The sequence below is a fragment of the Bemisia tabaci genome, chromosome 7, assembly GCF_918797505.1.
Source record: "Bemisia tabaci chromosome 7, PGI_BMITA_v3".
Taxonomy (NCBI): domain Eukaryota; kingdom Metazoa; phylum Arthropoda; class Insecta; order Hemiptera; family Aleyrodidae; genus Bemisia; species Bemisia tabaci.
This window is the reverse complement of record NC_092799.1, coordinates 37302333-37318802: the sequence shown is the minus strand read 5'-3', so window position 1 is coordinate 37318802 and position 16470 is coordinate 37302333. Positions and strand designations below refer to the sequence as shown.

General features: G+C 43.7%; 1 protein-coding gene across 5 annotated transcripts in view; it reads left to right on the top strand.

Annotated features, from left to right (window-relative positions):
* Positions 1-16470, top strand: part of brat (tripartite motif-containing protein brain tumor) — a 277009-nt gene that overhangs the window by 178742 nt on the left and 81797 nt on the right. Inside the window, exon 1 of one of the 5 annotated variants that reach the window (XM_019044028.2) lies at positions 8972-9206. The exons of the other annotated variants lie outside the window; for them this stretch is intronic. The gene's annotated coding sequence lies outside the window, so the exon portion shown is untranslated. Of the gene's footprint in view, positions 1-8971; positions 9207-16470 lie in introns of those variants that run through there. 5 annotated transcript variants of the gene reach the window in all.

Here is a 16470-nt window from a genome sequence, read left to right as displayed (position 1 = left end):
TCCGGAACACGTTCGCCCGAGCCGGCATAGCTCCGAAAAGTAAATAAAATGTCGAGCAGGCTCCCGCCCCGCCGACACACAACGGATCGAGCCGATAGGAGAAGTCGGACGAAATTTGGAAACTTATAACTTCGTATTTACAAAACTTCGAGGTTTTAAAAGTGGTTCCATTGGTTTTCTCGTAAAATTTGCTCTCGGAAACACCCCTTAAAGTTCAAAATGTGACGATGTAAACATCAAAATTTGAAGTTTTAGTCAAACATCTCGAGCCAATAGGAGTGGTCGGACAAAAATTGGAAACTTTTAACGCTGATAACTTCGTAAATACAAAACTTCGAGGTTCTATAAGTGGTTCCATTGGTTTTCTCGTGAAATTTGCTCCTGGAAACACCCCTTGAAGTTAAAAATGTGACGATATAAACATCAAAATTTGAAGTTTTAGTCGAAAATCTTATGTTCGACCTCTCTCGTTGACTCGATCCTCTGTGCGACAATCCAACATATCTCGACGATTCCCTTTTTTTTTTCTCCTTCGGAAATTTATTCACGAGAGCCCGGCAACTTTCAAGCGGTCGGGGGGGGGGGGGGGGGGGGGTTGAGGGGCTTTTCCCGCCAATGCCACCGTGCCAGCTGAACTTTCCCGCGCGTCTTCGCCCCGGCCCGTCTTTGTTTATCCCCGGCCGGAGGTGGAGGGGAGTAGGGGGCGGGGTTCGATATGGGCAATCTCGTCGGTTTGATGTTGGACCGAACGATGATAGAATACGAACCACCGGTGTCTGAGCCGCGGATCGCAGCTCCGACGCAACGCACGTGGCTCCGGCGGAGACAAAATCGTCGCGCATCTCTGTCGTGCTGAGGAAAAACGCCGTATGAACATTCGAGAGTTGCCAGATTTCCTTCGATAAAATGTTTATTTTTGCGAAAAGTTATGCGTATTTTTTCTTTGAATTTTCAGATGTTTGAGATTAAATTGTGGACAAAATTGTCGTGTAAAATTTAAAGAAAAATATCCATACGTTTACTAGTAAATTCGTGTTTTATCAAAGGGAATTTGGCAACGTCTGAGAGTTCATACGGGGTTTTTCCTCAGCACGGCGTAGAAGTTGCTCTCGAACAATGAGACTTCATCTCAGGCAAATCCTTGAGTAGGGGAAGGGCAAACTTTTACAAGATTTCAAAAAGTGCCCTTTAAACCAATTAAAATTGACCCAGTTATTTTCCAGAGGTCAACTCTGAAATGAAAGGGAGGGGAAGGAATAGGAACGTTGAAGTTCCGAAAATTTCCGCCGTTTCGAGGATCACAGCGAAAGTTCTCTGGAGATGCCGTAGACTTTGCCGCTGTTTAATTTGGGCAGCGAGACTTTACCGTGAAAATAATGTGAAAATAGGCAAAATGGCTAAGCGCATAGGTGGTTAAGGCGTGTATGATGTATCATTTCCCAAAAGAAGGGTGTTATTCCACAGGAAGCTTATATTGGACGTCCCCGCAAACTTCTAAAAGCGAATGGAAGAATGTTCGATCCCGTTCGTGAAGCTTTACTCCTGAGCGGGTCAGACAATGGAAAAACGTCGAATACAATTCATGTTTCAGTCTACTTTTTTAAAATCTTTTTCATAACTTAGGCAACGTGCTCCTTGTGCTTTCAAGCAGCTCTGCTCATCGGAATGTACAGAGTTCCTCTCGGAGCTGTTTAAAATTCTGGCCGAGTTTCGCAGAACCATACGAGGCACCGGAAATAAGGTGAAGACAAAAAAATTGTCCGGAGGTTTTTCGAATGACGCTAAATTTTCAGCCTCCGCCCAAAATTATAATAGCCTTTCAAGCTGAACTTCCGCTGGGTTCGTGCTTAGGACCTCCGAAAGTTCTGGCGTGTCGGCCACATGTTCTGAGTTCTGCAAATTGAGATGAACTTGACTTTAAAACGTTGATAATTTTAAGCGCTAACCGTCACACACTTTCAATTATTTTATTCTTACTTTATATAATAAGTTATAGTAATCTCATTAGTCATCAAAAAATATATCAATGCAAAAGAGTAAGTTGTAAATGTCGAAAAGCTCGAGGCAAATTTGTGTAGAAACTCGAGGAGGCGATACCTAGGCATCCTGGCAGCTTTATTCCAAGGTCACTCTCCTCATTCATACGAATTCTTTGGAATACATTGAACCGCCTTGGTCTCGTAAAAGTATAATTGGAAACTTTGAATTCAGTTAAGTAAGTTGAACGCTATTCGCCGAGAATTTCCGAAGCTATAATGAACCATTTTAGATCGTCCTGACATTTCGGTCGCCGACCTGAAGCCATTTCGTTTCAGTTCAACAGGACGACGAATTCATTTTTCCTCTCGCAATGTGAGAGTGATTTATCTTGGGATTTTTTATTTCTTTCCTTGCCGTTATTTTTAAAATTGATTGTTTTTGACATTTCGGAGTTATCGGCGGCGCTTTCCCCTGAGACTCCCCCTTCCCCTATTACACATCCATAATTCAGAGTATCCCCTGAAATAATCGCATCTATACGTAACGGCCTCACATCAGCGGCAATTCTTGAAAGCTGGCAACACTGTTTTTTCTCCAGTTTAACGTGTGCAAAACAATCTTATTACGTATACGATATACGATATACTCTATACGATATTTTTATTGGATGTAGATGGTGGATCAACAGTGTTGCCAAGTCGAAAAATAGGCGATTTGGTTCTACCCGCGCTCGTGCCCCGTGGAAGCGTAGCAGTACCGTGATGTGCTTTGCGATATATCGATTGATCTTCCATTTAAACCCATGGAAAAAGATCGAAGAACGGGGTGTTAGCAACGAGCACCTTACACTGAAAAAAAGAGTTACAGGGTGTATAGAAGTACCGTCCATTCCGGGTGCTGGAGCCGTAACTTCGATTGCTCCGGGTGATATGCCCGGAACTTTCGACTTCCGAGCCCGGAACGCGGACGGTATGTCTATCCAGCCCGTGAGTACGGCTTCCACGGCCGGAGTTTTTTTCAAAGTAATCAGTGTTCGAAACTCATAGGCGCCATCGCACCTAATGCGCCTCAGAAATCGGCCATGGCGCCTAAAATAAGAAGGCGCGCAAAAAGAATCTGCGGCAATGTGGCCCCTCAAAAATCTCCCCCCTCCCCACCAAAAAAAGAGTCCTAATTTTTCTGATTGGTGATTTTTCGAATTTTTCCCCAAGTTACAGCTGCTAGTTCTGTCACTAAAACATCTTCGTCTAGCTTTTCTCTAATTGCGCCGTGATGAGGCAAAAAGTAAATTTGGCCCCTAAAAATCAAGCTTGATGCGCCACATGGCTCCTGAAACTCAACGGTAAGTTTCGAACACTGAGTGTAATAATCGATTCTCTAGCACAATTTCAAATGGACCAATATCGATAATCGATAATTCGGGCGACGCCAGTGAAGCGTATAGCTCTATGGAGTCGGAATGGAATCAGTCATCTGCCTTGAGCGACTGATTGTGAGGTTAATTATGGCCGAGAGCCGAGCGGAGCGGAGGCGTGATTCATTTGATGGCTAATAAAGACGAGAAACTTGTGGGTTCCGTCGTCGTCCTCATCGTCGTCGTGGACGTTAGCGCGTGATCCCGGCTCCCGATCGTATCGTCCGCCGATTGCTGCATCATTTTCTGCCGCCCGGCTGATAAATCGACGGAAATCGTGGTCCGCCGTCGATTATCGATGACCCCGGTCCGGCACGAAGCCCTCCCGGTATCCGTCCAGCCTCGTGCATCGGCTACCGTACTCCCGAACGCCGATCGTCCAGACAATGGCTCGCCCAGGGTTGCCATAGTCAGGGAATACCGGGAAAACCGGGAAATGTCAGGGAATTTTAGAAAGTCAGGGAAAACCGGGGAATGTCAGGGATAGTGACGAAAATGTCAGGGAAAATTTGTTAAATCACCTTTATTCGCTTTCTAGAATGGATTTGTGGTTTTGAACAACAAATATTGTCTGAAAACTATTTTCAGTTATGCCTTCTTAACCATCCGTCACATCATCAATCGTCAGGGAATTCCACCAAAATGTGTCAGGGAAATCAGGGAGATGTTAGGGAATTCCATTTTCTAAATTCTGTGGCAACCCTGTTTCGTGAAATTTCTCGAAATTTTTTGAAGGTTTTGGGGATGCATCCAGGAGGCCAAGAAACGCCCAGAAACAGTGATTCCAGATTTTGAAATTTTACAATATTTTTTGAAACTTCTGTGGATGCATTCTGGAGATCAAGAAACGCCTAGAAACAGTGATTCTAGTTTTTGAAATTTTTCCCACCTAGCCGAAAACACTCACACGTTGCAAGTGTCGTGTACAGAAACTGCACAGTTGTTCCACCCTTTTTACTGCATCAAAACTTTCTTGCGAAATTCTATTTACAATAATTTAGTGAATATTATATTTTTGGGCAGTTTTTCGAGGGGCGAAAAGAGAACGCAGAAAATGCTTCTTCCTTCGCGAAAGCCGAGGGTAGTAAAAAGTTGAGATGATTCAACGCTACACCCGCAGGAGAGTCCACTTAAAGGGATGCAGGTTTCCCATAACGCGATTTTAAGGTGCTTGCGGTTACACTGCACGTAATAATGCGCAGTGCTCCGCGGCGGCGACGCGACGCTCCGAAAGCTTTTAAAAAATTAACAGCTCCGCGCTAGCTGTGAAATCTTATATCAGCGCAACGTCAGATCATGACGTGTGACGTTGCAATATCTCAGATAACCGGGAGCAGCGTTGCCCGATGGTCTGACGTTTTTCAAGCAGTCTTACTAATCGATGGCCAAGCAGCAATACCGCCTCTCTGCTAAGCGACCGATTTTGCGGAACGGAGAAGAAACTGCGGCATTTTTGTAATTTTGAGGTTAGGTTTGCAATTTTTTATGCATCGCAGCGTCATTGCAGCGTTCCCATTGGGAGAAACTCAAAACATCAGCTTGTGAATTTATCCGTAGAATGCGGCAAAATAGCTAACTCATTTTCGCCAAAATTGTCAGTTAGGCGATATCGTTCCTTAACCCTCGTAATTTAGCTTTAGAGCATCGCTGAATGTCCCTTCAATGGGTTAATTAGGCGGGAAACTTCTTGGTAAATCTACCGTGCAACGCAGAAACGCCGTAAACGCCATTTTAAATTTTTTGGAAACAATGTGTCAGAGCAAAAAAACTTGTGAACCTTAGGACTATGTTTTTACAGAATGACGCTTTTACAAATACCATCAAGAACTTAACTTGCGAATCTGAGGTGCATGGGTAAAACAGTTTTTATTTTATGAAGTGTTAAATTCCGAAAAACGCGGGAAAATCTTGATGGATTTACGGCGTTCTTGCTTAGCACAGCAGAAATGAGGATCAGATCCCTGGAAAATTCTGAAGCTTGGACGAGGTACCGCGTCAGATTTCTATAAGTATGTGTATTCTCGTATCGGTGCCATCGTATTTTTTCTCTCATATTTATTTTTTCTCCTCGCCTTCTTACAATAAAACGGCACCAGTGTCACAAGTCGCCGTTTCGTAGCGTTAAGTTCTACGGCAAACAAATGTGTTTGATCACGATAGCGAGGAAATGAGGTAATCGGTTTTTTTCCCCTTCGTTTATTTTCTCGAAAAGTATCCGAGTCTCGAAGATGGTCCAGCACGTGTCGTCGAGATGAAATCTTGTCGTGCACAATGTAGATAGAGTCATCCCACTGTGACCAGAGATAAGACGCGCACAATGAATGCGAGGACCTTCCCGACCTAACAGCGTGTACTCGTGTCAACTTTTCTAAGATTGCGCATCTTGTGATCTATTTACATGTGGTCGAACTCTCGAAAAAAAAATCCTGAGTACATTTCACTCTGAAGCGAATTTCGCCCGTAGGAAACCGGAGTTACATTAACGCCTTGCGGAATTGACTCGTTTTACGGAGTGAGCTACGGAGTGAGCTACGGAGCGAATTCCACCTCCTACACTCAGGTTTTCGCAGTTCGGTCAGAATTTCCCAGATTTACCTCCTGTCAAGTCTAAAGTGAAGCGTGAACACAGTCACTTCATTTTCCATCTTTGTTTTCGTAGGCGTTATCTCCACAGAACGTTTCACGGAATTTGTCCCAAGTTCAAACTGCGGGAATGAAACTTCTGGGCTTTTTTTTGTCGCTATCTTGATACTGTGATTAGTATTGACTGATCACTATTTTTCCCAACTTCGCAAGTGAGATTTTTCCTTGGGACAAATTCCATGAAACGCGTCATGGAGACAAGGCCGTACAGACATTTTCAGTTTGTTTCTTCACAACCAAAATGGCTTCACAACATATTATAAGATCAAAGCTCGCTGTTTTAATTTTACTGCCCCTATCTTCTTCCGAACGAGACGGTTCTTTGAAAACTTAGAGAGTAAGAGAGAACAGCCTCTCATGCATGGTCGCGGAATTCTGCCGTGCTAAGGAAGAACGCCGTATGAACATTCGAGAGTTGCAAAATTTCCTTCGATGAAATGTTCATTTTTGATGAAAGTTATGAAGATTTTCCCTGAAATTTTCAGGAACTTTAGGTGAAATTGCGAGCAAAATTATCTGAAAACTGGAAAGAAAATATTCACAAGTTCACCAGAGGATTCGTCCTGTATCGAAGGAAATTTGGCAACGCCTGTAGGTTCATACGGCGTTTTTCCTTAGCGCGGCAGAATATGAGCCCGGGAATCACGTCGACATTCGCTTTTAGCAAGAGCTAAAGGGTTAACGGAATGAAATAGTCCTCCAGGCGGGTACAGTTATGCTCCGCGAAACGACACAAAGAGAGGATCAGAGGCGATCTCTCCTCAGGATGTAGGCTACCAAGAAGCCAGGCCACTGCCGTTGTACCATTTAGCATCCCCATTCCCGCCCTGGCGGCAGCGGATATTCCAGGAACGGAGGACAAGGAGGATCTCCGATGAGAGCGATGAAAGGAGAGTCAGTTGTCAGTCGTCGGAAACAAAGCAATGGTTAGTGGGTCACGAACGGGGCATTTAGTCTTCGTTTATTTTGTATCGAGGTGTCCGAGAGCGGATCCTGCAATTTGGCAACACCGGATTTCCTCCATTTAAACCTATGCTAAATAATCGATTTTTGTCAGAGCCCCTGCCCCTCCAAGAATCGATACATTTCCATGGGTTGAAGTTTAAACAATAGTGCCAATTTGCTGGAGCCGCAAATGCTCGATTTTGAGCAGGCTCGGAGATCTACCCTTTACAAGAGATACTATCTTCATAATTATTATTTCGTGGGTTCTTTCCTCTTGAAAGGATGACATTAGTGAAAAAGTCAAATTTTAATTTCATGAAATCAGGTAAAAGTCAAATTTAGATTTTCGTATCCTGCGGTAAAGTGGTTTTATCAGCACGAAAAAACACGCACAAAGTCAAAACCAAACCTTAAAAGCGTTTCACGGTTGCACCAGTCAGTGATAACCTGGAGAAGCCAGTGGTCGCTTTGCGCATCCTGGGGGTTGGACCGTGTAGTGGCCAGGTATGGTAGCCCCCTAGTTTCCCCATAGGCAGCAACATTTCTCCTATTGACAATTGGAGATCTTCAGTAAGAGCGGTAAGAATGCTCTGCTGGGACTCAACCGCTCGCGCCCTCATTTCCACACGATACCTCCCGCACTACTCCGGAGTTAGTTTAGTTGCATGACCCAACCTGACCCAACTTAGCTCGTAGATTTCAAGACGTATCGAGTAGCTAGTCACAAGGTGCAATTGAAAAGTGTTTAAATATCTTCTTATGTCTCAAAATGAGTATACTCTCTTAATTTCTTCTCTCTATTCGTACATTCTGTGCCTATTCTTAAAAGAGAAAATTCAAGCACCTTTTTCTTGCTTTGTTCTCTTGGACTTGGATTCATTCCGATTTAAGGGGCCGTTCGTCAAAATGCGTCACGCTTTTCAGATTTTCGAGCCCTTGTAATACTTCGTGACGTAGGTCCGTATCTTTTAACACGTAAAATAAAATGGCGTAACTCTGTCCATTCTGGACCATAGTCAAATAGACAGATCAGCCACCTCAACGTCTCGTATTCTAAAGCTAATTTCAGGCCTGACACGGGCTCAACGGACACTACCAGTTTCGCAACGCGACATAACGAAAAGGCCCGTTGTGCCACTCCTCACACTGACGTGTCAAGGAAAAACGCCGTATGAGCCTTCAGGCGTTGCCAAATTTCCCCTGGCAAATCACTGACTTACAGGAAAATTGTTGAATGTTTGCCTACCGATTTCTCAGATAATTTTGTCAGTAATTTGATCCACAACGTCTGAAAATCTCAAGGGAAAATATTCCTAATTTTCCTCAAAAAAATACATTTTATCGAAGGTAATTCGGCAACTCTCGAATGTTCATACGGCGTTCTTCCTTAGCACGGCAGCATAGCCCCCTTTCTTTATCAATTCGCGGAGCGAAAACTGTAACATCTTGTGTTCCAATTTCAGGCTCGATAAAGACGTTGTCAAGCCTGCTCCACGGCACTCGACGAGGTCCTGCATCTTATTTCGGGCCGGGTAAATCAGCTGCGAAGCACATGGGCGACACGACGACGGTTGGCTCCCCTTTGTCTTTGTCCGGGCTCTCTTTGTTCCCCGGTTTCGCCAGCTTGGCAGCGCCGTCGTCGGCCGTGTCGAGTATCGATAAATAGGCGAGACTGACACACGCGACGGAGCCTGGACGTTGAAATATGAATGAGCATCTCGCGAAACGAAAAATGCGAAATTCGAGCGAAATCGATGCGAAGGCCGTTCCCTTCCGAGAAGCATCCCCTCGGCCGTGGCCTAAACCCGCGGCCGGCGCGAGGGGAGGGGCGAGGGCCTACCCCCGGCGCGGCGGGGCGAGGAGCGGGGCCCGAACAGGTCGGGGCAGGTTCGTGTCGACGGCCGGCGATCAGCTCCAGAACCCTCCGGAGATTTTTCGCCGTCAGTCGGTCCCCAGCCTCGCAGTGACGAACCTCGCGCTCTCCGCACTGTGCCGGCTCCGAAAGCGATTCCCCATGTTCGAGTTCCATTGTTCGGTGTGACTAGTATTCGTCCCGGTGCATACGTCCCCCGTGTTTTCGTTGTTGAATATTTAGTCAGGTTTATTCCTCGTTTTTGTTCGTTGTTCCAAGTGCCTTCCAGTGAAGCAAGTTGGATTTACTTACTCGCTATTGTGGATAATCGACGGATTTTTATTTTTATTGTTCCAAGCTCCGTTTCCAAAGGTTAGTCTTCATTTTTCGACATGACTAGGATTTTTGGAGTTAATATAACGGTAACGCCGCCAACCGATCGAATGTTCTGAAGCAACGATAAATAAATTCAAACTGAGCACGCGTAATTTTACAGTCAAATTAGTTCTATATTTTAATATATTTATCTTGAATTACATATTTTAATTCGTGGATTTATTTTTTTTTTTAAAGTTTTGCATTTATTACTTTTTCTCATCTCTTTGAATTCATCACAAGTCCAATTCAATTTCTTATGTTTCGTTTATTTTCTGTTATAGGTAAGATACATGACATGAAATAATTATCGTATCCCCTCGTCTGAAAATCAGCCAGATTATTGTGTGAGTAAAATTATGTTCTTCTTTTGCATTCCCGTAATTTATTAGAAAATCCTTAACTTAAATTCGGAAAATCTATTTTTTAAAATTATTATTTGTCTATTTAAATATTTTATTATTCAATTTAATTAAATCTGCTCGAACATTAAATTTCTATCATTTAATTTCCATCCGTGTAATTCGATCCTAACTTGCGCGTGTGCTGAGTTGAATCGAGACTATTTTCTAATTTTCTCTAAAATGAAAGGAATTACACCTTTTAGTTGAAGGCCGAGTTTTGTGAAGGTGTATTCAGAAGAAAACATGTATGAGAAACGTGTTTCGTGAGTTCTCCACACTTTAGTTGTACCGTCGGATTATACTGCAACTCATATATTCACCAAAATTATCCTCACATCGCTCAATTTTATTGTGTGTAGTAGCTTCGAAAATAATTAAACCGGCACGGAGTTAAAGTACTTGCAGTGGAGGCTCGCGTTTTCAAATTACATAATTTAATTCTTGCCCTCGCTTTATTCCCAGAATTAATAAGGCAAGTTCATTGACTATCAATTTAACCAACACTAATTATTATTTGATTCAGCCCGCGTAAATTCATCGAAATCGGTTCCCATTGATAAGTAGCAGGAAAGTGATTGAAGCGCTCCGTACATGAATAAGTACGTTCAGTGAAATTTTCTCCATTTCAATAATATGAGGTCTGCAGATCAGTTTTTAAATTATATCATGGACCTAATTAGCCTGAGAATTTTTGGGATTAGTTCGCGACACCCAATTGAGCTCTAATCTTAGCTTGTGCCCTGATGAAGATGACATAAGTTCAATTTGTGCTATGAGACTAACTGGATTCGGTTCTAATGTGACCACATGGCCTGAAAAAATTTGAAGCAGTGTTATGAGACTGAGCACCGAGTTCTGAAGTGGCTATATGGCCTGAAGAAATCTTAATCTAGTGTTGTGAGACTAAATGCTGAGTCCAGAACCGGCTTTATGGCCTGACCTTTTTTAAAATAATGGTGTAAGACTAAGTGCCGAGATCTATACTTCCTAGATTTGATTTTTTACTCGTAAGAAAAACATGTAGCTTTTGTATCAATCATTCGTGTTGTACACTTTCGAGAGAACCGCATCACATATTCATGTTCTAGCCCCTCATATTTGAATTATTTAGTTAGTAAAGTAAAATCGTAGATTCTGCTTGATAAATTAGTAATCAGTGCTATGATTAACTCATTGTGTAGGATAAAATGTGAGACATTTATGTTTTTATTTGAATTTTGGACGATGTGAGAAGTGAACCAAAAACCTAACCTTAAGTTTGCGCTGATTTCGCTGTAGTTGACGTCGATTTCAACACAAAGGCAAGGAAGAAACCGGGAAAATTTTGATTCAGTTTGAGTATCGTGTTATTAGGTGTTCAACCTTCCATATCAGTCGAATCTCCAGCATTTTTTTTAGTTTCTCGATCTCTTTGCAAGTGAAGATAAATAACTTTCCATATCAATCGAATCTCCAGAATTTTTTAGTTTCTCGATCTCTTTCCAAGTAATGATAAAGAAAATATAATGTTATTGTTAAAAAAAAATCCGTAATTTCTAGCAACCGTAGATCCGAGTGCGAACTGCAAGTAACCTCCCTTTTTGGTGTATTCCTAGATCATCACAATAACTTTTTTATCTCTTTCTAGTGTGTTACTAGTGTTAGAATATATTTTCATCCTCGGTGAAATAATCGCTGCCGCTGTTCTCTTGCACCTTAACCCGTATTAAATTTTAAGATGAATCATCTTCGAACAAAATCGAGCGTTTAATTTATGAAGGCCCGAGGGCGCCGAAGCCCCAGTAACAGACACGCTTCACTATTTTCGGTTAATACCAATTTAAAATGTAGGATGGGTCGACCAGGCAGGCAGGCAGGCGTTCGTGTTAGTCAAAATCCAGGTGTTTCTCGTAGGCGTTAGGCGGGTGGGCCTTCGGAGTTGGAAGTGACACTCCTCTACCTGGTTGCCGTGTACTAACGACGCGTTTTGAAAGGTTTTCTTATCTCCTCCTACGGTTTAGTTTTTGTTTCATCTCCTGTTTCATTCCTTGAACCAAAAAGTGGCGAAGTATAGAACCTCGGGGGCCCCTAGATGACCTAGTGACCGAATTGTGAGTGCTACCACCGACTCGTTAAGAACGAAGATGTTGTATGGACATTACACGTGTAGATTTGGAAAACTGAGAAGAAACGATCGAAATACTTTAGAGTTTCAAGGGAACCAGAGTTGAATAGTGTGTTTTTGTGGAGAAATTAAGCCTTTTCCTATCCCTAGACTTTTACGTTAATTTTGAGATCTTATGATCGCTAGAGCAAAACCACTTAAGTAAATGTAGCGTGTTTTTTTTGGAGAAATTTAGCCTTTTCCTATTCCTAGACTTTTACGTTAATTTTGAGATCTTATGATCGCTAGAGCAAAACTACTTAGGTAAATGTAACGTGTATGGGGGAACTGGAGAATTTAGGAACCGTTTTGGAAACTATTTCTTTTACTCTATAATTTGTCCAATTGAGCCTCTGGCCGAGGCTATGGCACACGTCATATTCGGTACATGGTGAACAGATATATACAGTGCCAACAATAAGGTACAACCAATGGAGCCACTTTTATAACCTCTAAGTTTTGTATAAACGGAGTTGTAAGCGTTTAAAATTTCCAAATTTCGTCCGACCTCTCCTATCATCCCTGGTTCCGACGAAGGGTCGTGGAGGGCCGGCGGAAGACGCGACAACGCCGAGGCGGGCGCAGGATCAGGAGCGACCCTGGGAAAGAAAGTGATGTATAATAGTGGTGTCAGTGGGCCACTCGACGCCGCGCCGCGACTCAGCCGCGGTCGCGACTCGCGGCGACGCCGGATCGCATCGCCGCCGCACAGTGGACCAAGTCAATCTGAGAAGTCGGACCTGGAATTTTTTATTAAAACCGCAAATTCTAATGTTTATTTCGTCACATTTTTAATGGGTGTTTTTGGAAGAGAATTTCACGAGGATACCAATGAAACCAGTTTTAGAACCTACAAATTATGTAGAAACGGAGGTGTAAGCGATTAAAGTTTCCAATTATTGTCCGACCTTTTCTATTGACTCGATCCACTGTGCGGCGCCGCCGGAACCCGCGCCCGCGGTGGCCGGACGCACGGACGCGGGCTCGCGTTGTCGGACTGGTTTCATCATTAGCGCCGCGGCAACCGATTCACTTTCGGTCTTATTATTTATTAAGTAATTCCTCCGTTGCCGCGTCGGGTCCGCGCGCGGGATGCTCAGGTCCGATGCCGGAAGTAACGACGTGAAAACTCTGGATACGGTGGTATTTTGCTACGCCAACGGCGAGTTTCGTAGCCCACCGCTACCGGCCGGCCGATTTTTGAAATTGATAGACAAAGCTGTAGATGAACTAGACAAAAGAGATACGGAGAGATCCTTTTGGTGGAAGTGAGTGGCTCCAATGGACTACGGAGGTGGGTTTAGCTTTCGGGAACCCACGAGAGACCCCATAGCTAGTCCATCATCATCTCCCTTAGTACATAGGAACCACTAATCACAACCAATAGAATCGCTCCATACTCCCTACGTCCTCTTTTTCCGTCGCTTTTTCTATCAATTTCATTAAACAGCTCGCAGAAATTAGGTTGAACTAAGATATTTGGTAACCATGATCTCTTTTTGGACTGTTTATTTTTTGTTTTTGGTGCATAGAACCGAGAGTAAGAAATATTGAACTCGATGGACGCAATTTGAACGGCTCAGGAGTTGAAGCAGTTTTGTCACACGTTTTAGTTTGGCGCGATGTTCGGAGGTCGAAGAACTTTCGTTGGGATCTTTGTATTTTTAATGACCATGTAGCAGCGGAAGGTCCAGTAATTTCTACTCGATTCTCCCCGCTAAAAATCCTCTGATAAGACAGGGAATTTTAGCGCCAGTGGACCGTGAATATCCCAGAAGCCATGGAATTCTGGAATAGGATTGAACTGTGAACTCCGACTTGAAACTACCGCATGACCAATACCGCGCCTGATATTAATTTTGCATTGTGCCCGAAAGTCTCCAACATAAAGTTTTTCTCAACGTCCTGACGTCACCCTGCCCCTCACAGCCCCCGCTGAACTTGACGTAATTACCGAAAGGTCACCTCCTTTCCCCGTAGGGAGTGATTCTCCGGTTTCGGATTGCGAAGTTTTGCAGAAACGCGAATTCTCCGAAAGAGCACTTGTGAATTAACAGACTCCGGGAAGAAAGAGCTTCGGAAACCGGACTGGTGGAAGCGTGGGAAGGCTGAGATGGTGCTCTTACACAAAGGCGCCGTGCGACGATTACGCGGAGAAGCAAGATGAATGTTCGACACTCCGAGGAACAGCGTTGTCAGTTTGATTGAGGTCAGAACTTGGCTGGGAAAATAATTGGGTCCTTGGTTGCTCCGCGGTTTTCTTTGAAACACGTGGAAAATGAGGATTTTCACGGAAAGCGCCTCTTCGTATCCTATCGATTATATTGAGGGTTGCCACGGTCACTACGATCAGGGAATATCAGAAAAACTGGGAAATGTCAGGGAATCTTAATTAGTCAGGGAAAGAGACGAAAGTGTCAAGGAAAAATTGATACCTTCATTTGCTTTCCGGAATGGGTTTGACAATTCGAATATCAGATTTTGCGTGGAAACCATTTCAAATTACGTCTATTAAATCATCTGGCATGTCCGTAAGTGTCAGGGAATTTTACCAAAATTTAATGGTGGAATGAGAAAAATGTCAGAAAATTTCATTATCTAAATTTTGTGGCAAACCTGTCTATTTCAGCGAGCCACTGGGAAAGCGCTCGGAAATTTCAAAATTATCATTTATCGTCTTGTCACTTAAGTGAGGGGATTTTCTTTAAATTGCCTTGGGAAAGCCTGTACACTCCAAATTTGACAATGTTGAACGTGGGATATCGGTGGAAAAACGTGACGTCGTCCGTTCACGTTTCGCGTGGGCGAAATTCAGCTACGCCATTTGACTCGCCCCCGTTCGTTTTCTTAGGGTTGCATCACAAATTGTTTAAAAGTCGGAACACAGAATTCAAGATACTTTTCTTCTCAGTAGGTATAGTGTAGTTGTGCTCGATGTTGATTTTGTTTACCATCACAAAATTTGTTAGCCTCAACAAGGACTTCAGTCCCAGAAAATTCAAGCGTAGGGCACCCTGCCCCTCCCCCCTCAGAAATTTACTATTACCAGGGTTGCCACAGTCAGGGAATACCGGAAAACCCGGGTAATGTCAGGGCATTTTACAAAGTCAGGGAAAACCTGGAATTATCCGAGATAATGACTAAAATGTCAGGAAAAAATCGTCTAATCACCTTAGTCAACTTTGTCTTTTTAACAACCTAGTGTTTGTTCAGTTGTCAGAGAATTTTACCAAGATGTGATCAGGGAAATGTCAGCGAATTTCATTTTCCAAATTCTGTGGCAACCCTGAATTACGCTACCAATGTAAATCCAGCCCTGCCCAGAAGTCATTATTTACAGAAGGCTTCAAGCGTGGCCCTTAACGAAGCGCGCTGCGCGGCGAAGCTCACAGCGCTCACCTGGCCGCAATCTCGTGTGTTGTATCAATCCGCCGGCGAACTTGTTGCTATGCGAAACGCCGAGCGTGTTGACTCGGCGCGAGTATCGAGCGACGACGACGTCGACGCCGGCGACCCTCCCCCGACGGAGCGGAGGCGGGGAGAACGGCCCCCTCCCGAGGGTTCGTCATAAATTGACCTTACGCGGGCACTTCCGATCCTCCTATTAGGGCCATTCGCGCCGGAAATCGCGTGCTCCGATGCCCGCCGCCACCGAAAACGCCCCGCCCGACCCCCGGACGACGGCGCCCCTTTCGGCGTCGCTGGCGTGCCGTCCCCGGCGCGACCTCCAGACGCGATAACTGCCGTCTGTAGGCTTAGCCCTTCCGAAATAATTTGCCGGCTATTCTCGTTTGTTTGAAGTTCGGACGCAGGTCTTGGTGTTTGGTGTCGAGGACGAGTGGTCGGGGGAAAAATTGAGCCCGAATTTTATTCCCAGCAGGGTTGCCATATTCGGGGAAACCTCGAAATGTCAGGGGAAATGGGAAAGTGTCAGGGAAAAATTGTTGATTCACCTTTATTTCTCCTCTGGAGTGGGCACAGTCAGGGAAAACTGGAAAATGTCAGGGAATTATAAGAAGTCAGGGAAAAGTTGTTGATTCTCCTTCATTTGCTCTTTGGAGTGAGCACAGTCAGGGAAAATTGGAAAATGTCAGGGAATTATAAGAAGTCAGGGAAAAGTTGTTGATTCTCCTTCATTTGCTCTTTACAGTGGGCACATTCAGGGAAAACCGGAAAATGTCAGGGAATTCTACAAAGGCGAAAAAAACTTCAAAATGTCAGAGAACATGATGAAAGTGTCAGGGAAACTAGTGGATTCACCTTTATTTGCTCTCTAGCGTGGGTTTGACACTTTGAACAACAAATTCTGCCTGAAAACTGTTACAAATCATTTCTTTCTAATCATCTGGTATATCCTCAATTGGCAGGGAATTTTACTCTAAAATGTCATGGAAATGTCAGGAAATTTTTATTTTCTAAACTTTGTGGCAACCGTGTTTCTGAGGATAGGATTCCTTTGAAATATCGGAACGGGCTCATCAGAAACTAAATTGTTTAAGGGTTTTCTCAAGGGGGTCGTTCATAGATCAAGCGCCTTGTCTTGATTTCTGAAATGTATGCTTTTTATGAATTAATCAATCGTGACTTGTTTGCCAGCGGTTGCCAGCATATGTAAAGCTATCATACAAATCAGCATAATCGTCAATCGATAAATATCATGCGTATAATAAAACGTGAATCATAGAGGGAAAAGAGTATCAGCAACTAGGAAGAT